General features: G+C 44.1%; 1 long non-coding RNA gene across 1 annotated transcript in view; it reads left to right on the top strand.

Moving 5' to 3' along the window:
- The window catches only part of LOC129620385 (uncharacterized), a 29,177-nt gene extending 10,547 nt beyond the window's left edge, over positions 1–18,630 (top strand). The window contains exon 3 of the long non-coding RNA XR_008698503.1: positions 18,394–18,630. This is a non-coding gene — a long non-coding RNA (uncharacterized LOC129620385). The remainder of the gene's footprint in view (positions 1–18,393) is intronic.
- Positions 18,631–22,008: the final 3,378 nt, after the last annotated feature.

Genomic DNA, 22,008 nt, shown 5'->3' with positions numbered 1-22,008 from the left:
CCATCTCATCCTCTGTTGTCCTCTTCTCCTCCTGCCCCCAATCCCTCCCAGCATCAGGGTCTTTTCCAATGAGTCAGTCCTTCGCATCAGGTGGTCAAAGTATTGGAGTTTCATCTTCAGCATCAGCCCTTCCAATAAATATTCAGCAAACAAAAGAGGAGAATAGAGAACCGGGGAACACATCCACATAAATACATTCAACCAATTTTTGACAGAGGTGCAAAAGCATTTCATTGGATTTCAACAAACAATACTAAAGTAATTGGACATCCATAGGAGAAAAAAACTCAACCTTAATCTCATCGCTTATATAAAAATTAACTTAAAAATGAATTTCAGTGTTCAATGTAAAACTATAAAACTTTCTGGAAAAAAAAAAAAAAGCATAGGAGAAAATCTACAGGGCCTAGAGCCAGGCAGAGAGTTCTTAGATTTGATGTGAAAAGTCAAATCAATAAAAGGAAAAATTGATATGTTGGATGGATCTCATTAAAATTTTTTAAAAAATGTTTCTCTGTGAAAGATCCTGTTAATAGAATGAAAAGACAAGCTACACACTAGGAGAAAATATCACAAACTACGTATCCAACAAGGACGAGTATCTAGGGTAAATGAAGAATATATTTATTATATGTATTATTTGAGAAGTTCTAAGAGTATGTAATTTATATATAATAACATTATATATACTATATAATATAATTTAATATATATACATTTCACTGTTATAATTGTTCTATATCTCAGCTCTATTATTGTTAATATCCTGGTTTTGTTACTGTACTATAATTTTGCAAGGTGTTCCCATCGGAGAAACTGATTGAAAGGTATATGGGGTCTGTGTGTATCATTTCTTACAAGTGCATGTCACTCTACAATTATCTCAAAATAGACCGTTTAATTAAAAAATAATTGTAATATTGCTTGTATTCAGGGGAAAAAACCTGGAAACAGATTACATATTCTTAAGAAGGGGAATAGTTGTCTGTGGCTCAGAGGATAAAGCGTCTGCCTGCAATGAACCTGCCTTCATGACCCTGGGTCATGAAGATCCCCTGGAGAAGGGAATGGCAACCCACTCCAGTACTCGTGCCTGTAAAATCCCATGGACAGAGAAGCCTGGTAGATTACAGTCCGTGGGATTGCAAAGAGTCGGACACGACTGCGCAACTTCACTTTCACTTTCAAGAAGGGGAATGGTTGTCTATAACATCAGCTCCATAAAATGAAATATTGTGTAGAACCTAAAGGAAAACGAAAAAAACCTCTCTCTGACCCGAAAAGCTATGTCACAGAACTCTTTATGTAGCATGGTACCATTTAGATTAAAATTCACACACACAGAGAGCGTGGTTACTGTGTAAATACCCACACCCTATGTTCTCAATGACAGCAATATTCAATTCAGTTCAGTTCAGTTCAGTTGCTCAGTTGCGTCCGACTCTGCGACCCCATGAATTGCAGCACACCAGGCCTCCCTGTCCATCACTAACTCCCGGAGTTCACTCAGACTCACGTTCATTGAGTCAGTGATGCCATCCAGCCATCTTATCCTCTGTCATCCCCTTCTCCTCCTGCCCTCAATCCCTCCCAGCATCAGAGTCTTTTCCAATGAGTCAACTCTTCGCATGAGGTGGCCAAAGTACTGGAGTTTCAGCTTTAGCATCATTCCTTCCAAAGAAATCCCAGGGCTGATCTCCTTCAGAATGGACTGGTTGGATCTCCTTGCAGTCCAAGGGACTCTCAAGAGTCTTCTCCAACACCACAGTTCAAAATTACCAAGGGTCAAAAGTCAATTTGAGGGAGGCTAAGAAGTCTTACCCTCCTTGTATATAAAGCACAGATATGCATAGACTACATAGCAGATAAATGATATAATAAAAATACGTCATGGGTGAGAGGAGATGTATTTAGTATTTTTTTTTTTTTAGTATTTAGGAAAAAAGAGAGAGACTCTTTAGGGGGGCAATAGTGAAAAAAACAAGCTAAGAATTCCTAGCCTAGGCCAGTATTTCTCAGCCTCAGCCCTACTGACATGCTAGAGAAGTCTTCATTGTATAAGGCTGTCCTGTCGTTGCAGAGTGTTTGGCAGCCTCCCTGGCTTCTACCCACTCGCTGCAGGTAGTACCAAAGCCCACGTGTGACAATCAGAAATGTCCCTGGAAGGCACAGTTGCCCCTGGTGGAGAACTACTAGACAAAGGAAGTCACAGACCAAACCCCAGCCGTGCGGCACGCAGTGCAGCAGGAGTGATGGATCCACAGCACTTTCATTTTTGACAAGGAGAATATATTCAGGGCTTACTTGTGTCATTAAAAATTAATTTTTCAAAAATGACTCTAACTGGGAAATGCAGTCCTAGAGGGAGGAAAAGACTGGAGAAGCCCTTGGACCTGGAGCCAATCCCAGTCTTTCCCCTCCTTGCTCTAGGACCACCAGTAAGCACTTGCACCCCATTCTGCCCCCCCACCGCCCTGCCCCAGGGGAGCCTCTCTGTCTGCCCCTCCTCTTGCATATGCACCCTATGCTGCCCTGCTTTGCACCTAGATCTCTATGCTCAGGCAGCTCTCGGTCAGGAATGCAATCTAACACGTACTCATCCCTAGACCCCAGGGTCCTGTCGTCCAAGAAACCCTCGTCACTCCCACCAGCATTTAGAGTCCTCTGCTGTGATGCCACAGAACTGTCTCCCCATGCAAGATGCGAGCATCATTCCCGGCTGTTTACAGAACAGAGTGGAGATCCCACACTGACTGCCGCTTGCCCTCCCCCTCTGCACCTTCCTCGCAGCTGGGCTCCTTCACCCCCTTAATCTGGTTGGCTTAGCAAATGGGAGACACCAGTAAAGGATGGAGTGAGGAGGAGACTGGGTGGGGGTTGAGTCTCTGGCTTCCTTCCAGCTGCTCCCCACCCCACCCCACCCTCAGGCAATGCTCCTCCTAGAGTCATAGCTCTGGTCTGGTTTGGTTCAGTTCAGTCACCCAGTTGTATCCGATTCTTTGCCACCACATGGACTGCATCACACCAGGCCTCCTTGTCCATCACCAACTTCTGGAGTTTACCCAAACTCATATCCATGGAGTCAGTGATGTCATCCAACCATCTCATCCCCTGTCGTCCCCTTCTCCTCTGCCTTCAATCAGGGTCTTTTCCAATGAGTCAGCTCTTCACATCAGGTGACCAAAGTATTGGAGCTTCAGCTTCAGCATCAGTCCTTCCAATGAATATTCAGGACTGATTCCCTTTAGGATGGACTGGTTGGATCTCCTTGCGTCCAAGGGTCTCTCAAGAGCCTTCTCCAATGCCGCAGTTCAAAAGCATCAATTCTTTGGCACTCAGCTTTCTTTATGGTCCAACTCTCACATCCATATATGACTACTGGAAAAACCATAGCTTTGACTAGGCAGAACTTTGTTGGCAGAATAATGTCTCTGCTTTTTAATATGCTCTCTAGGTTGATCATAGCTTTTCTTCCAAGGAGCAAGCATCTTTTAATTTCACGGCTTCAGTCACCATCTGCAGTGATTTTGGAGACCAAGAAAATAAAGTCTGTCACTGTTTCCATTGTTTCCCCATCTATTTGCCATGCAATGATGGGACCGAATGCCATGATCTTTGTTTTTTGAATGTTGAGTTTTAAGCCAGATTTTTCACCCTCCTCTTTCATTTTCATCAAAAAACTCTTTAGTTCTTCTTCACTTTCTGCCATAAGGGTGGTGTCATTTGCATATCTGAGGTTATTGATATTTTTCCCAGCAATCTTGATTCCAGCTTTGCTTCATTCCAGCTTGTGCCACAGCTCTGGTAGAGCTCCAGTAACCATTTCTTCCTCTTGTCCTCTGTCCCCTGAGGGTGGTAACAGTTTCCCAGGTAGTACACCATCTCTTGTTAGCCCTTTAACCTGGTCCCTGTCCTGTGAATGTTTCCTCCACTGAGCCTTTCGCAGTTGGACTCACATTCTTCCTGACAAGGCCCTGATCTGACACACATAGCTAACCCCGCAGCTCAACTATGAGCTCCCAGCACATGAAAACTGTGTGTTTCCATTCTGCTTGGTTTTGTTTTTAATCGCAGGACTCCAGGGGTCAGCACTGATAAGAGCTAGAACGTGGGTAGGGCTCAATGAAAGTTCATTGAATAAATGGATGAAAGAATAAAGAATAGGTGGATAGATGGATTTACCAATGGGTGGAAGGACAAATGACCAGATGGATTAGTGTATGGATGGGAGGATATTCAAACTCTACTTTTGCAAACATGAATAACCAACAGAAATTCTTGAATAGTCACAGCTTGCCAGGCATCACGCCAAGCCTTTTATGTATCTTCACTCAACCTCATGACCAGTCTATGAGACAAGAGTATCAACATGAGGAAAGTGAAGTTCGGAAGGGTTAGGTCGCTTGCTCAAGGGCACAGCTGAGAGGTGACAAGACCATAGGATACAATCCCACCAGCCTCAGAGCCTGCAATCCTGAGAGCAAAGGGATATGGCTGGATGACCCCTCCAGGACCCCGAGGTCCACCACTGTCCCAGGGATGGTCTCCTGGGGCCTCTTCTGTGCCATGCCTGTCCCCTACCTCCAGGCCCTGGGTGGTCCTTGCTCTTTAAACAGTGGGCCTAGCTTCAGCATGCTTCCCTCTGAAATCACTCACTACCCTGACCATCCTGAGTGCCTCTAAGGACATCTGGCTTGCACGTGCAAGGTGCAGACAGGCACCGGGCCCCTTCCATTCCAGCTGACAAGCCCTTGTCTTGAGCAGGCAGGAGCTTTGCAGGTCTTTGGGTTTCTGCTCAAAGGAAAAACCTCCTCCCTGGGGAAGAGCAGCTTGAGACATCCACTCCCCATGGGGTTGCATCCTGCAGGTAAAAAGCGCCAGCCTAGGAGACACGTGATCCCAGATCGGGGGTGTCGTGCTGGAGCCTTCCCCTCTGAGTGCCAGTAAACCTGGGCTCCTGGTGCCTCCTGGCTGGGCTACAGAGAGAAGCAGACGGAAGATCACCCACCTAAACTGCACGGGTAGTTAGCAGTCACCACCGCACACCCTCGGCCTGCCTTGTTCACCTGCTCACATTTCCCCAAACGTCCTGAGGACGGTTTGATTTGGCCATCCCTGTGAGGATTGCAGGGGTGCTTTCCTCCCCATTTGGCAAGTGAGGAAACTGAAGCAGAGAGAGCTTCCGAGAGCTGGCAGAGGTCACACCGCAGGACAGAGGCAGGGTGGGGCTCAAACCCTGGGAGATCCCTGCCACTCCCCAGCATCCCGCATCCCCCACTGCACCTGCCCCCCCCCACCCCCACCCCCGGCTCAACTTGGTAGTGGAAGCAGCAGGCGTTCTTTATTTCCTTCATTATTTATGCATGGCACATTTGGAACAGGGCCCCTGGTGATTAAAGCGCCTTGGGACAGAAAAGCCGAGCTGAAACATGAGTGAAAACATTAAAAGGAAAACAAAACAGCAGCATCCACAGGGCTGTCTCCAGGCGGAAGTGCAAGAGGGCCACTGAGGACACGACCTCATCCAGGCGCTCAGGAGGTGACGGCTTCACTCTGGGGCCACGTTCTGGATTCATCACCCCTGGACCAAGTCAACCGCCATCATTGTCTACAATGGGAGCATCAACCCTAGAGTTTTGGGATCAGGCACCCCTGATTTGTATCCCACTTTTGGCCGTGTGACCTTGGGCAGATGAATCAGCCTCTCTGAGGTGTGGTGTGCTGGACCTTGGTTTCCAGGGCAGTTGGGGAGTATGTAAAATGATGCAGATGAAGCCATAAGCAAAAGACCTGCTCCATGGTAGCCTCACTAAGTAATAGATTTCTGTGCTTCTTTTACATTCTAAAAAGCTCTTTTACCCACATTTTAGGGAAGGTGAGCATCCAGGCTCTGCATCATATGGTCTATGAGGCAGCCTGCCTCCAACTCTAAATGTGTGAGCAGGGAGAAGTTTATATAACATTTCAAAGCTTCATTTTCCACATTCTTCAGATGGCACTAACAGTAACCTCTATCCCAGGTTTGTGTGAAGTTTACATGCAATAAAACTCTTAGGGGCTTGTCACAGTACCTGACATAGGACAAGCACTCCGTAACTGTTATTAATATTTTCCACCTTTCCAACATGTCCCCTTGTTAGTCAGGATGCATATTATTGCCCCTTTTTGCAGGTGATGGAAGTGAGGCTCAAGGAGGTGGAATGGTGTGCTCAAGGTCACAAAGCCAGGAAATGGCAAGGTTGGCACTCTGCACTGGTCTCCTGACCCTAAGTCAGTGACAATCCATGACAAGAGTCCTAAGGTAATTTATTTCACAGGATCCTGTGTTCTTGGTTGGCTCTTGGTCGGCTCTGCCAGAGCAGAAGACTGGATGACATCTTGCTAAAAAAAAAAAAAAAAAGCCTAGTACCCAGCTTTAGGCTAATCTGGTTTCAAACCCTCCTTGCAGCTGTGTGACTGTGGCTGGTATCCTTAGCCTCTCTAGTCTTCAGCTTCTCATATTTAACTTGGCAGTATAATTACTGCCTTCCTCTTTGGGGTCAACACGAGCAGGAAATGAAGATGGGGTAAAAAGGCCTAGCACCGTGCCAAAGTCACAGCAAGGCCTCAGAGAATGCCATCACTCCCTCTCCTGTCCCCATCCGTACATCTGTTATTGCCTCCCCTGGGGCTCCTGGCACCAGCTTCGTTCCCAGCCAGAGGGACCAGAGTGACTGACATAAACTGACATTCTGGCTGACAGAGCAGCTCCATCTCCATCAGCCTGCCCCCATCTCAGGCATCTTCCTCAGCAGTGTCCTTCCACCTGGTCACCGGCCGCTAATGAGGCCATGAGAGGGTGGAAGAGCCAGCCTGACGCCCCAGGTCCTGCCTCTCTTTTTCTCTCCCTCTGCCTTCCTCCCAACTCTGACTCCTCTCTCCTTCCCCTCATCCCCTTTGAAACTTTCAAGGAAGCACCCTAAGGCCCCTGATGATGATTCAAAAATTATTAACATCAAAGAGGTACAAGATGATTTAATTCTACAAATTCAGGGGATTCTCACTCTAATCGAGGGACGCTGAGAATACAAAGTAGAATAGGACATTGCCGTGCACTTGGGGAGCTCCGGAGAAAAACGATGCATCAACAGAATTGTACAAGATAAGAGGATGTCCCATAACAATAATTATAACACCTGTCATTTATTTATGAGGCTGTTTGTGTGTGCTCCTGTTGAAGGCCACAGCTCAGGTTCAGAGGGTTCGTGAGTATTGCCCCAGGTCACACAGCCAGCAAGGGACAGACAGAACTGAAATTCCAACTCAAGTCTCTCTGGTCTCAAAATGCCGGCTCCTGCTGCTGCAAACTTATCTCTGGATGTCCAAAACACAAAAGAGTTGGTGTGCAATGTGGAAAGTGAAGCAGAATGCAGATAACAGTGCATGACTTTGCCTGGGGAGGGGGTGGGAAACAGTTCACAGAGCATCCTCGTGAACTGGGAATGGTGGAAGAATGGTGACTGTATATGGATCTCTCTATACCTGTGTCTCAGAGAATGCAATGGCACCCTACTCCAGTACTCTTGCCTGGAAAATCCCATGGACGGAGGAGCCTGATGGGCTGCAGTCCATGGGGTCGCTAAGAATCAGACACGACTGAGCGACTTCACTTTCACTTTCTACTTTCATGCATTGGAGAAGGAAATGGCAACCCACTCCAGTGTTTTTGCCTGGAGAATCCCAGGGATGGGGGAGCCTGGTGGGCTGCCGTCTATGGGGTCGCACAGAGTTGGACACGACTGAAGCGACTCAGCAGCAGCAACATAACCATATCTGTATTTCTCCTCTTCTATCTCTGCATGTCTGTATCTACTGTCTGGTCTCCCTATTCCTAAGCTTCCCAAACAAAAATGTCACCTTCCTCTGCACTGTGTATGGTGACTATAACTGAATGCCCATAGCTGTGGCTGGGAGTTGACTGGTTAATCACAAAAGTCCATTAAAGCAGGAAAATCATTTAGATAATATATGCGGCCTGTCTTAGTCCAATCAGGTTGATATGACCACATACCCTAAATAGGATAGCTTACAAACAAAAGGAATTTCTCACAGTTGTGGACGGTGGGAAGTCCAAGATCAAGGTGTCAGCACAGCCGTGTTCTCGGGAAGGCTCCCTGTCTGGATGCAGCACCTTCTGGCTGTGTCCTCACGTGGTAGAAGGGGCTGCGAGCTCTCTGGGGTCTCTGTTATGAGAACACTAATCCCATTCATAAGGACTCCACCCTCATGACCCCCACCTTCTAATAATACTGGGCACTAGAATTTCAACATACAAATTTGGTGGGTGGAGGAGGGGACTCAAATACTCAGACCCATACTACTGCTAAACATCTTGTTCTAACTTAAAACATGTAAAATGTACATGTATCAGAACAATATTTAGATGGAAGCCTCTGAGGCTTTGAAGAATAGCCCTGTTGATAGAATCCTGCCTCTCTTTTCTCCATAAACTGTAGCCATAATATGTCTAACATTTACACTTCAGGCACCCTCAAAATGAAACTAGAAAAAGCAACCTGAATGCAGAATCTTTCTGAATTTCTATGCTTATTTCCCTAATATTTTACAGGCATCTCACCCACACATAATTTGACAAAAAAGAAATTTTAGCAACTGACCTTTATGGAGTGTTTCCAAAAGCATTCAACTTAGTTCTCAAAGAAATAGGACTTTCTTCTCTATATTTCACTCGTATTGAACTCCTTCTGGTAATTACATTCTTTAGTTGAACATGACATGAACTGATAAAATACGAATGCAAAAAAGACAATGTGGCTGTTTCTGTGAAAGCTAGGTTAAATACTTAGGAAACACTCCATAAAAATGAGTTATTTCAAGGTAAAAAATACAAATGGCTCCTGCTACACTGCAGCTCACCTGGCAGAGCATAAAGACTTGTGTCAACTCAACTGGAGCATAAGCGACTGGCCTTGGTTTTTGCCTGCCACCATCTTCTGGGATTAGAGTAGAGTCGTTTATTGAGGGAGATAGTTACTGAAAGCCAGATAGAGACTACTTTATACTTCAGACCCCCTCCCCATGGTGCCCATGTTGGGCGGGGACCTGTCCATGCTCTGGCCTGATCCTTCTGTCACTTTTTCTCCCAAAAGGGAGGAAAGAACCAGCAGGACCCTACAACTCTGAACAGCCTATGAATAGGGTCCATGTGCCAGGAAAAGGCAGCTCGCTGTCACGGCCATCTCTCCTCTTGCTTTTGGGGCTCTCAGCTCTTGTCTCCTGCCTCACATAGGCGATAGGAAGTCATCAGGGTGTATCGTGTGAGATGTTGGAGTGACATGTGGATCTGGTAGAAGATGAGGCTGGGAAGGAGGAAGTAGGCAGGCGTCTGTCTGTGAAGGTCTTGGCTACCAGGCTAAAGCATTTGGACTTTATCCTCCGGGCAACAAGAAGTGATTGAACATGAATCTGTGCTCAAGAAGGTCACTTGAGCAGTTGACATAGAGAGGAAGAATGGGAGGAGAATGGAGGCAGGGACCACTGTGGAGGCTGCTGCAGCCACCTGGGCAAGAGATGAAGAGGTTTAAACTAACATGGGGAGCAAGGTGGGGATGGGGAGTGGGACCCACACCAGACCTAACAATGGATTAGACACAGGAATGAAAAGTCTCTGGTCATGTCCAGGTTTCTGTCTTGATCAAGTGTCCCCACCCTGCCCCCAGTGAGATGGGGAAGGCAGGGTTGGGGGCAGGTTTAGGGTACAGAAGATGAAGGCCTCTGTGTTGGCCATTTAATACGCTTGAGAGGCAGCCAGGAGATTCCCAGAGATGCTCAGACCTACTGAGGAGATGCCTCTCAGAAGCAGAGCTGTTCTAGATGCTTAAATCAAGTGAAAGCCACTCGGCCTTGAGGATATTTGATTGCTCTTGCTTGATTCAATAATTGGCAGCAGAACAGGTACAGTGGAAAAAAACACGGTTTTGAGAACATCCAGATCTGGGTAGAAATTCCTATCTCTGCTAATATGCATTCCATGGGGCTTTCAATATACGATTTCATGTCTCCAAGCCTCTGTTTCTTCATCTATCAAGTGGAAACAAAAATACATCTTCATGGACTTTGAGCTGTGCTGTGTTGTGCTTAGTCGCTTCAGTCGTGTCTGACTCTTTGCGACCCCATGGACTGTAGCCCGCCAGGCTCCTCTGTCCATGGGGATTCTCCAGGCAAGAATGCTGGAGTGGGTTGCCATGCCCTCCTCCAGGGGATCTTCCCCATCCAGGGATCAAATCCAGGGTTCCTTCATTGCAGGCAGATTATTTTCTTCATGGACTATACTGAGAATCAAATGAGATCGTGAATGTAAAGTTCCAAACTAGTACCAAGCACATAATAGTTGTTCAATAAATGGTGCTAACTAGTCATTAGTAGTTTGTAATCTAGAAAATGTCATCTGTTCCCTTATTAATCTTACAGAAATCCGAGAGTTGTAATTCTAGACTGATGGGTCTAGCAACTCCAAGGGATTTAAGATGTTTATTCCTCTCGGTTCAACAAGATTTTTCTGGGGCTCCCCTGGATGCGCTTCCAGAGTTTGCCATGTTTCTCCCCACTGCACACACATCCAAGCAGACAATCACCATCGCCAAGGGGGGGTTCCCCCCGATTGTGTAAGAGCTCTCAAGGGCTGAGTTAAACAGACATTGCATGCTGGGCACTGGGCACATAGAGAATAATCGTGCCAAGCCTGCACCCTGGGGGCTTAGAGCCCAATGCTGGGTATCAGTGAGTCTTGAATGAGCTTTTTCTCCAGGAGCCAGTGTCCACCCCCGCCTCAGGCTCCCTGCCCATGCATAAGGCTGCCAGCCCATCTGTGTCCTTGAGAACATGCTGGGCTCCTGACCCAGGCAGCAGCTGGTCCACTACCTGCTGCCCCCGACCCGGCACCGGTCCAACTCAGAGGCAGTGAGGACAGAGAAATAGAATCTGAGTGCCGGGAAGGAACGTGGAACTCATCCAGGCCATGGAATGTGCATCTCACTGAACCTGGAGCCAGAAAAAGTCTTGATTCTCAGCAAACTCGGCCCTCTGCCAGCTCTGCAGGTGGAGGCAGGCACTTTTCACTCTAAGCTTGTTTCCTTATCTGGAAAAGAGACATACTACATGTCTACTTCATAGGGTTACTGTAAGGGTCGTGTAAGAGATACACTATTCGAACTATTTTGATTAGAAATGGCCAACATTCATTGAATGCAACTCAAGGGGAGAAAATGAGGAGGTATTTATTGGTTCAAAGTGTAACTGTGAAGAGTCAAGAGTACATCTAACTTCGAAAGCAAGGCCATCAAGTGACATCATCAGAAATCTCTCTCTGTTGCTGCCTCTTTCTTCTACTGTTCTCCAAAATTGCTTTATTTTCAAATAAATGTTCCCTTGAAGCAGCCCTAGACTTATATTCTGCCATCAGAGAATGTTTATTTACCAATAATCTTAAGATCGAAAAGGTCTTTGCTTGGCACACTTTAGGCTAAAGGTCTACTCCTCAAGCAATCACTATAACCAGGAAGTACCATATTCCTGTTGGCCAAGCTTAAGTAGCGGCCGTGTTTGAAACCCTGGATTCTAGGCAGGCTCAATCCCACCCAGTTCCAACAAGGACTGATAGTGGAGAAAAAAGTATCCAAAGGAAAGTAAGGAGGCTATTATAGATAAGATAATTGTACTGGACATGTCAAAATACAGACATCCATAAGCACGCATAGGGTTTGTTAATTTTCATCATCAAAATCATTATTGTTACTATCACTGCCATCATTAACATCATCACCGTCACTTTCACCCTCACAGGCACGTGATAAGTCATACGTGTGTGCTCCTGTGAGCCACTGCCCCTGTGGAGCCCCTTCTACAACTATTCAAGAAGAAGGCTCTCTGCACTCAGAGTTTCTGAGAGCCCGAGGCTTCCCCTGCTTGCCTGCCCCCTGAAACTGTCCAGCCCCTGCCCTCATCTTTCTCCAGGTTCTGAGGCAGATCTGCTCCAGAGCTGGTGAGCTCTTGCCCAGCATCAGGTACCAGCTTTTACTCTCATCATATCCTCATAGTTGAGGCCCACTGACCACCATTCTACAGACCCAGTTCTGTTCCAATTCTGGACAAATCAGGAAATTTGAAAGAAACCCAGCTGCACTCTCTAAAGCATATCACACAATACCACGCTTATCCCTCCAACTTTGGGATCTCTTTCCTTCACTGGAATTTATCCTTGGCCCAATATCCTCAGTCCCTAACTGACTATCTGCATTAGGTGAGTACATCAAAAAACCTTTGGTTGCAAATAACAGGAAACCTCATTCAAATGGACTTTTAAAAATAAAAGGAATTTATTGGCTGATGGACATTTAAAATTTTAGAAGTATTTCAGGCTTCAGGCAAAGCTAGATCCAGTAGCTCAGTGACATTACCAAAGATCTGGTTTCTATCATCTACAGTGTTGCCTTCATCCCAAAGCTGTTACCCTAGTATTCCCAAGATAGATTCAAGTAGCTCCCTAGGCTATATGTTTCTACTTTTATGACCAACAGGGAAGAACAGCTCTTTGTCACAGAATTCTTAGGATAATTCTAGCAAATTAATTCTGATTGGTCCAGCTTAGGACCAAAGCCCATGCTTGGTTGTTGTAAGAGACCCATGGCGGGGTCTGTCCCAAGCAAAGCACATATCTGGAAATTTTGTATCCTATTAACATTGAGGAAGGGGGAAGGTTGCTGGCCAGGAGTCAAATGATGTCCATTACTGGATATTTTAAAGAGTTGTGCTCAAATTGCACCTGGAGGTGAGCCCAAGCTTTGCCTATATTCTCAGAGACATCCTGCCCTCTCTTTTCACTTTACACTCTCTTTTGGAGTTGGGAGCCAATTAGTTGAGATTCTTTATCTTCAGTCTGACTAAAAAGCATTTTGAGTTTCTTTTTATTCTTCTTGCTATTTCTCTGTAAGTTTGAAATCATTTCCAAATGAAACTTTGAAAATATCTATAGTGAATGGCCCATGTTTTTCCCCCATAGGTTAAGTTCATATAATCTTGATATTTGCTTTATCTTTGCTGAGGGAATAATAGAAAAGGGGGAAGTATTCAGCAAAGCTGTTCAGAATATTGGAAGCACTGGAAAGAAACTTCTAAGCTTTGGTTGGCTGGCTGTGCATAAAGGAACAACAACAACAACAACAAAAAAAATCAAAGCCTTCCAAACAAAGATTAAGATATGGAACCTCAAAAATAAACACCTTCTTTATCAGGGCCACATCTCCTGCCTCAGTTACCCCACTGCATAATATGGGATTGATGAAAAGGGGCTGGCTTGTTTCCCCCCTTTCCCAGTGAAAGTGTTTGTAGCAGGTATGCTGTGCTTGCCTCATCACTTAGGTTGAAGGAGGAGGCCTATAAGTGACCTGTTTAGTTCCCCAACTCTTCGATTAAGAGGAGTGACACTCGGGCAACCGTACCCAGATCCTGCAGCTGAGAAGCGTCACCCACAACCGAACCTGATTCAGATGGCGTGATTCTAGACCTTGAGCTTGCACCTGACCACAGAACAGATGAGATTTGGGGAAAGTACTAGTAGAAGTGAATATATTTTGCATATATGAAAAACAAATGATTTCTGATTAGGGAGTAGACCATGGTGGTTTTCAAACATGACTCCACAATTCTTTGACATCCCTTCCATCAAGAGCTTGGGTCTATGTCTATTCTTGGATCAAAGCCAAACTTAGCAATTGGTTGACCAACAGAGTATGGAAAGATGGACACTATTTGATTTTTAAAGCTAGATTAGACAAGGCGTGCAGCTTCTGGAATCCAGACATGAGGAAGGCTGAGCAGCTGTGACAAGGTCAGGTGGAGAGCTATCGGGGCACTGTTGCTGCTGCTGCTAAGTTGCTTCAGTCGTGTCCGACTCCTAGCAACCCCATGGACTGCAGCCCACCAGGTTCCTCTGTCCATGGGATTTTCCAGGCAAGAATACTGGAGTGGGGTGCCATTGCCTTTTCCAATCCTCAATCCCAGCTTACCATCAGCACCAACTTGCCAGCCATGTGAGTCAGCAACCTCAGGGCTGAAGTCATCAGCCCCAGCCAAGTATCCCCAGATGATGCTACGTGGAGCCGAGACCAGCCTTCCCCACAAACCCTGCCCAAACTCTGGATTAGTGACCTAAATAGATGATTGTTTCTTATCAAACCACTAACTTTTGAAGTGGCTTATTATGTAGCAAAGTAACTGAAACACCATGCAAATGGATGCAAAGGCACTTCAAAGGAGCATAATTTTGATATCAAAGTATTATGAGACACCCTTGGGAATTTTTTTTTAATCCATGAATATTTGTTCAAAAATGAGCCTCTTGATAAATGTACTACAAAAGTCAAGTGAAAAATAAAGAAGGTTGTAATGAGCTGTCCAATTTTACTGAAAAAAAAATAAACACCCTTAAATTCAACACCTGATTCAATTCTTATTTGTCCTTAAAACCAACATATCGTTTTCATTATGACCTCTGTTTTGTTAAATATAGGCTATCATTCATTTTATTTCATTTTTAAACCCTTGACCAAGTCCAAATCAAATCTATTAGCCTGCATTTACTACTAAGTGGTAGCCCCTACCTGAAGTGGTTCATGTTAAGTGGGGTATTTTTTCTTGTCCCCAATTAATCTTGAGAAATCAAGATCCTCTTCAATGACCTTGACCACACCATGTTATTGTTGTGTTCCTTGGCTACCAGACTTGCCCCATCAAAGGAGGATGTTCCTCAATCTTTCGGGATATTCTCCCGCTGCCAGCCTGCCCATCCTTCAGTATATTCCCCAGGCCTTCTGTGCACCCACTGAGAAGGGCATCAGGGACAGCTGTCTCTTTCCACAACCCCACCACGCTCTGCCATAGCTCATCTCCCGCCTCCCATCCTGCTTTTCCGTGTGTCTCTGCCTCCTTGGCTCTTCGTCTTTCTTTCCCCTCTTCTCTGTGCAGTCCTCAGCTTTCCTCTTCATTCCAGATGTCTGCTTGGACGATACCAGCCTCTTCCAGGAAATAACCCAGACCAGTTCCAGCCAGTCCCCAATACCAGTTCACAACGATTACATTTCTGTTGGATTGGTCCCATTTATCACCAAGAGAAAGAGGTAGCAGTTAACCATGCATTCATTCTCAAGGGAAACTGAGATAGACAAGCTACACTGCCTTGGGGCAAGAGGTCTTTGAATGGGACTTCACATCAGGAAATTCCAAATCCAATCTTTTTTCATCAAACTTTGGGACTCAGAACCAACTATATAATGGTTAGAATTCTTTATGTTGAAAGTATCAGAACATCCAAATTAAACTGGTTTAAACAATAAAAGAAGGTTGTTGCCTCACATGAATGAAAAGGGCAGATGTTGGCTTAGTTTCAGGTAAGGCTTGGTTCAGGCTCTCAAATGATGCCACCAAGAATCCAGTTTCATTCCATCCCTCCTCTCTGCCTACTACAACAATATCTTCATTTTAAAGCTGGCTAATCCCTTGTCAGAGGACATCTGTCAGTATCTCCAAAGATTACTAAAGTTCACTTGCCAACAGCTCTATATAAGTCTCAGAAATGAGTCTTAATCATTACATTAATTCAGTTCCATTAGAGTGACCATAATCCTTCCCCAACATTCTTCCTGTCCCTGGTCCCCAGTACACACACAAGCATAAAAGGATGCAAAGGAAAAAAATAAACACTTGTCTCACCTCTCGGATAGTCCTGGAGATATCAGTATATGCTTTTTCAGCTTCTTAAAATATATGTTGCTTTTGCTGTTGTTCAGTCGCTAAGTCATGTTCAACTCTTTGGGACCCTATGGACTGCAGCACACCAGGCTTCCCTGTCCTTCACCATCACCCAGAGTTAGCTCAAACTCATGTCCATTGAGCTGGTGATGCCATCCAACCATCTCATCCTCTGTCATCCCCTTCTCCTCCCGCCTTCAATCTTTCCCAGCATCAGGGGCTTTTCTAATGAGTTGGCTCTTTGCATCAGGTGGCCAAAGTATTGGAGTTTTGGCTGCATCAGTCCTTCCAATGAATATTCAGGGTTAATTTCCTTTAGGACTGACTGATTTTATCTCCTTGCAGTCCAAGGGACTCTTAAGGGTCTTCTCCAGCACCACAATTCCAAAGCATCAATTCTTGGCACTTAGCCTTCTTTATGGTTCAAGTCTCCCATCTATACATGACTGGAAAAACCATAGCTTTGACTATATGGACCTGTGTTGGCAAAACGATATCTTTGCTTTTTAATGTGCTGTCTAGGTTTGTCATTAGCTTTCCTTCCAAGGAGAAAGCATCTTTTAATTTCTTGGCTACAGTCACCATCTGCAGATTTTATATATATATATATATATATGTATATGTATATATTTATATATACACATATATATTTGTACACAATAAAAATATTATACATACTTCACACTTTACAAAATGTTTACTATATACACTCATTTTGAACTTTTCCCCATGTTAATATTCTTTTACAATATAATTTCTAGTAGTACCATCTAACTCTGTCCCTGGATCAGTACATCTTTGCAGGCTTTCTAATCACCAGTGTTTTTATTTAGAATTTCGAGCTAATGTTTCAGTTTGCTATTGTCAAAAACCTTTATAAAATTATTGTTAATTTTATGAGCCATGATAATGGCATTATGGTTACTTGTAAAAAAGGAAGAAAAATTCTTATTGGTAAGAGGCACAACTAAGTCAAACGGTAAGATTCTAGGACTTGCTTTAAAATACTCCAGGAAAAATAAAAGTGAGGGGGACAGGAGATGGAGGTTGCTGAACAAGAGAAAAAGTGTTGAGTCTTACTGGCCCTGATTGGCTGACTTCGATTATGTCACTGGCTGATCCTCATGTCATTTCCATGACGACGGAGATGAAAGATACTGATGAGACATGAGATGCGAGATGAAAGCTACTCTTACGAAGGGGAAAAGAGATGTTGGGTGACTAGAAATTGACTCGAGACCACAAATCCTACATACTTCCTGAATGGAGGGTGTGTTAACCGCCCCCAAGGTGGTGATAACAATTTAAGCCTCACCTTTTCACATTTTACCATGTTCCTTTCCACCCACTACCTTCTTGGAGCCTCACACTTCCTCTGAAAGGTAAATACTAGTAACCCAGTTGTCCAGATGAGCAAACTGACATTCAAGCCAAGAATACATGACAGGTCAGCAGTGGAGATGGACTTGAACTCCTAAATTCTATTTTTTTTTTTTTTTTCATGAAAGTGCCACTGACTTCTTACAAGATAAGTTTCTAGAAAACCAAATTCAAACCTGCCCCTAAATGGCAAAACCTGGTCCAGGCCTAAGTTCTTGGTCCCTGCCCTCCCCTCAGTACACAAATATATGCACTATGACAGCCAGTTTTATGTCTATGATTCTGAAAACCCTGCATTCCACCATCTGTGAGTCTAGGGGATGATTTGTCCTGCCTTAAGGCCCCCTGACAGTGCTGTTTCCCATTGGGCAGATTCACTGCCAGTATCCAAACCAACTCCCCTGGACTCCAGTCCTTTCTTCTGCTCTTGCCTTTACTCATTCGGTGTTTATCGAGTATCTACCTAGACCCAAAATCCTCACCATAGCAATCAAGCTCCCCCACTTCTATTTCTCTGACTCCCCTTCTAACCACTTCCCCTTTGCTCACCCCAGTTCAGCCAACTGAATCTCCAGCTGGATTCCTCAGATGTGCCAAGCACACTCCCACCCCAGGGCCTTTGCAGTCCCTGTTCGATGCCCATGTGGCTTGTTCCCTTGCTTTCTTCAAGTCGTTGCTTAAATAGCACCTTATTAGTGAGAACTTCTCTGACCCACCAGAAAAAATATTAAAATCCCCAGCACTTCCTAGCTCCATCTCTGCTCAATAATTTCCCATAACAGTGTTCACAGCAAATGTCTTACTCATATATATGTTTATTATGTATCTCCCTTCCCATGAGAAGGTGAGCACTTCAAAGTCAGGGATTGTTTTGTTCATGGATGAATTTTAAGTATCTGAAACCATTCTTGACACATAGTAGGTGTTCAGTAAATATTTGTTGAAATAATGAATTCTATCAATACAGCCTCCTAATCATACTCTTTAGGGTTCTCTAGACATAGATGATACCAGCCTCGTGTCTTCTGACATCAGAAGATACAGATGAGACTCTCCAGGGGAATCTCCTTGGAGCCCTTCTTGCTCTTAAGGTGCTCCTCTTTCATCCCCATCACAGAGGGAGGGTAGGGTGGTACCCAGAAAGACACTAACTCCAAAGGTAACTTCTCTCTTTCTCTCTTTTAACTTCAATCTTTTTATGCCCTTAAGTTTGGCCAAACTTGCTTCCAATGCTTTGGCCACCAGATGTGAAGGGCCTGATGCTGGGAAAGATTGAAAGTAATAGAAGAAGGGGACAACAGAGGATGAGATGGTTGGACGGTATCACTGACTCAATGGACATGAGTTTGAGCAAGCGCTGGGAGATGGTGAAGGACAGGGAAGCCTGGCGTGCTGCAGTCCATGGGGTCGCAAAGTCGGACACGACTGAGCATCCAAACAACAACGACTATGACAAACTTGCTTCAGAATCAGTGAGTATGTCTTTCGTGGGTGGACTGGCACCTCACATTGCCTAGGGTGCTTGGCGCCTACATTTTATTTCTGGCTTTTGTGGTGTCAACTGACACTTAGCTAGAAACAGGCCATCTCAACACCTGAGATGTCTCAGCACATCTCAACATCTCAACACCCTGCGATTCAACATATCATTGAATTTTCACAAGGACCCTGCAACAGAGATGTCTTTATCTCTATTTTGTGGATAGGGAAACTGAAACTTAGAGAGTTTACCCTCTCTGGTCTCTGAACCCGAATAAATGCTCATGAAGTACTTGTCTCTCATTTGCCCTAAAGAGCTATGGGTAATGCTGTCTTTGGCCCCTGGATGCCACCCCCAACCAATGAGTCCGAGTCTGTCTGCTGTTTTCTCTGTAGGACTCTGCCTCCCACCCTGTCGTTAGAACATTCTCTACCTTCCCCCCACCCCCCAACCAGGCAGTGACAGAGGAGTTGCTGACCCCGATCAGCTGGACTGCCTGTCCATTGCTGCAATAAGCAGCTTGGTGGGGAGATAAATGGATGTGATTATTAGCTCAAATGAGGCTTAGGGATTATCTCTGGATTTTCTCTATCCCTATGGCAGACACAATGGAGAGGGGAGGGGCTGTGATTTCAGGAGCAAGGGGAGGGGACTAAGTACCTTGAATTGTACCAGCTTGAGGGTGAAGTGGGTTTGGGTTTGGATCCAAGCTCCATGACTTTGAATAAGTCAGTTCACCTCTCTAGCCTATTCCCTTTCTCTGTACAGGCAAGTGGAGACATATTCAGAATGTTCTTCTTCACCAGAAGAAGATGACTCTCAAAGTTCTGGTTTGAAGGATTTTACATACAACTCTAAAGTTCTACATTAATTACTTCTAATCATCTTATCTCCTATTGCAACTCCTCAGCAAAACTTGAAAGAGCAAGCTGGGTTACTATTCAAGACAGCAATAATAATAGCAACCAACATTTACTGAGCTCTTTTTATATACAAGCACTTTAGAGGCATATTACCATTTAATCCCCTAGATAATCCTAAAAAATAGATTCTATTTTATTCTCACTTTAGGTATGAGGAAATTTGGTTTCATGTGGTTTTTTCAATGTCACAAATTTCTTAAGGGATAAGACCAAGTCTAGAACCCAAGTTCTATTTCCCTAAACCAAATTTAAATCCTCTGCTAAATGCCTCATTTTCATGTGCCACAAATTCTGTGGAATTGTTCTGACATGGGCTTGAACTGGCTTCATTGTGAAATCTGTGTGCAATCTGATTAAACTATTTTTTATGAGGACTGACTGCACAGTGAGCCTCTCTGAGTCCCTATTTCCTCATCTGTAAACCGAGGGTTAGAACACTTTCCTTCAAATGGCTGTTTGGGGTTGAATGAGATAAGTGCTCAAGAAATAACAATGTTTCTCCTTTTCCTCCCCCAAATTAGGAGAATTGCCCTCAAAAATTAGGAGAATTCCCCTTATAAATTGATTTGATGAAATAATGACAGCTGGGATTTTAAGAATATCAGTAAAAATAGGAAAATAAGTCAAGCATGAAATTGATAATGTTGGAAATGTTCATGTCACACAACACTACAACTTTTGAGATGCTGTGCACTGCGCTGACACAAGAGCTGGATGACATGGAAAACAGAGTGGAGAAGCGGTCACTCTCACTGAGTCGAAAAACATTCCTTGAGCCACATTTTCCAGCACCGTGAGCTCAGAGGTAAAAGCAATTGACTTGCTCTCATGGAGATTATATTCTGGTAAGAGAAACAGACAACAAATGTTTCAAAGGGCAATCAGTGTTATTGAAAGTGAAACAAGGTAATCCTATGGAATGTCACTTGGGATGAGAAGGGGCTGTTTTGGAGAACATAGGCAGCTAAAACTTCCCAGAGAAGACATTTGTAAAAATGTCTGCATGTCGAGGAATACTCAACAATGGAAAGAGCTGAGGTCCTGAGCTGTGAATGAGACGTATATATTCAAGGAGTGAAAAGAAACTGCTCACCTGGTGTGGAGTGAGCAAGAGGGAAAGTGGTGGAATAAAAGGATGACTAACAGGGACCGGACCACGTGAAATCGTTAAGGGTACGATAGGAAGTTTGCGTTTTATTCTGGATTCAACAGGAAAGATGTATCAGAGATGTAAGACGCTAATGACGTGACCTGTTTCACACTTTTAAAAGCCACATTGGACCCAAACAAATATGAACACTTGATTTATGACAAAAAGAGCATATAGAACAGTGCAAGAGAAAATGGTCTTTCAGTTAATGGTGCTGTGTCAATGCCGTAGCCATACAGTCAAAAAAATTGATCTTAACCCCTACTTCATACCATGACTGAAGTCAGTTCTCTGCGGGTTGTAAGTCTAAATATAAAAGATAAAACAATAAAGATTCTAAAAGATAACGAGAAGAATGTTTTCGTCATCTTGCATGGACAAAAATTTCTTAAACAGAGCACAAAAAGCACTAACTGTAAAGGAAAATTTGATAAATTAAAAATAAAGCTAGCAACTTTTGTTGCTCAAAAGATACCATCAAGAGAGGAAAAAGGCAAGTCACAGGCTGGGAGAAGATGTTTACAATATATATAACCTGAAAGGATTCTTACCCAGAATATGTAAAGAATTCCCATAAATCAATAAGGAAATGACAGGTAACACAATAGAAAAGCTGATAAAAGAAATGAACAACCATTTCACAAAAGAAATTTTCTAAATAATCATTAAACATGAACTTGATCAGCCATTCAGATCGAAACCACTACATATTCACTGCATACATAAAACGGTCGAAAGTGAAAATAGGTTGACAATGCAGAGTGTTGTCAAGGATGTGGAGCAAGCAGAACTCTCAAATATAGCTTTTAAGAGTTAAATTGGTAAAGAGTTAAATTGGTATCCCCATTTTGGAGAACTTTTTGGAAATAACTACTAAAGTTGAATATATACACACACCTCACACATTTATTTCATTCATGGAAATATTAAAAAAAAAACACCTTACATATATATATCAAAAGATCTACACAAAATTTGAAAACAACTGAAAAATCCATCAACAAATTGAGATATCGTCATATACTTGTTGTTATTCAGTCCCTAACTCATTTACAACTCTTTGTGACCCCCATAGACTGCAGCACGCCAGGCTTCCCTGTCCTTCACCATCTCCCAGAGTTTGCTCAAACTCATGTTCATTGAGTCGGTGATGCCATCCAACCATCTCATCCTCTGATGTCCCCTTCTCCTCCTGCCTTCAATCTTTCCCAACATCAGGGTCTTTTCCAATGAATCAGCTCTTCGCATCAGCTGGTCAAAGTATTGGAGTT

Source organism: Bubalus kerabau, chromosome 10 (assembly GCF_029407905.1).
Source record: "Bubalus kerabau isolate K-KA32 ecotype Philippines breed swamp buffalo chromosome 10, PCC_UOA_SB_1v2, whole genome shotgun sequence".
Classification (NCBI taxonomy): Eukaryota; Metazoa; Chordata; class Mammalia; order Artiodactyla; family Bovidae; genus Bubalus; species Bubalus kerabau.
The sequence above is the reverse complement of the archived record's forward strand: the minus strand, read 5'-3'. Positions and strand labels throughout refer to the sequence as shown.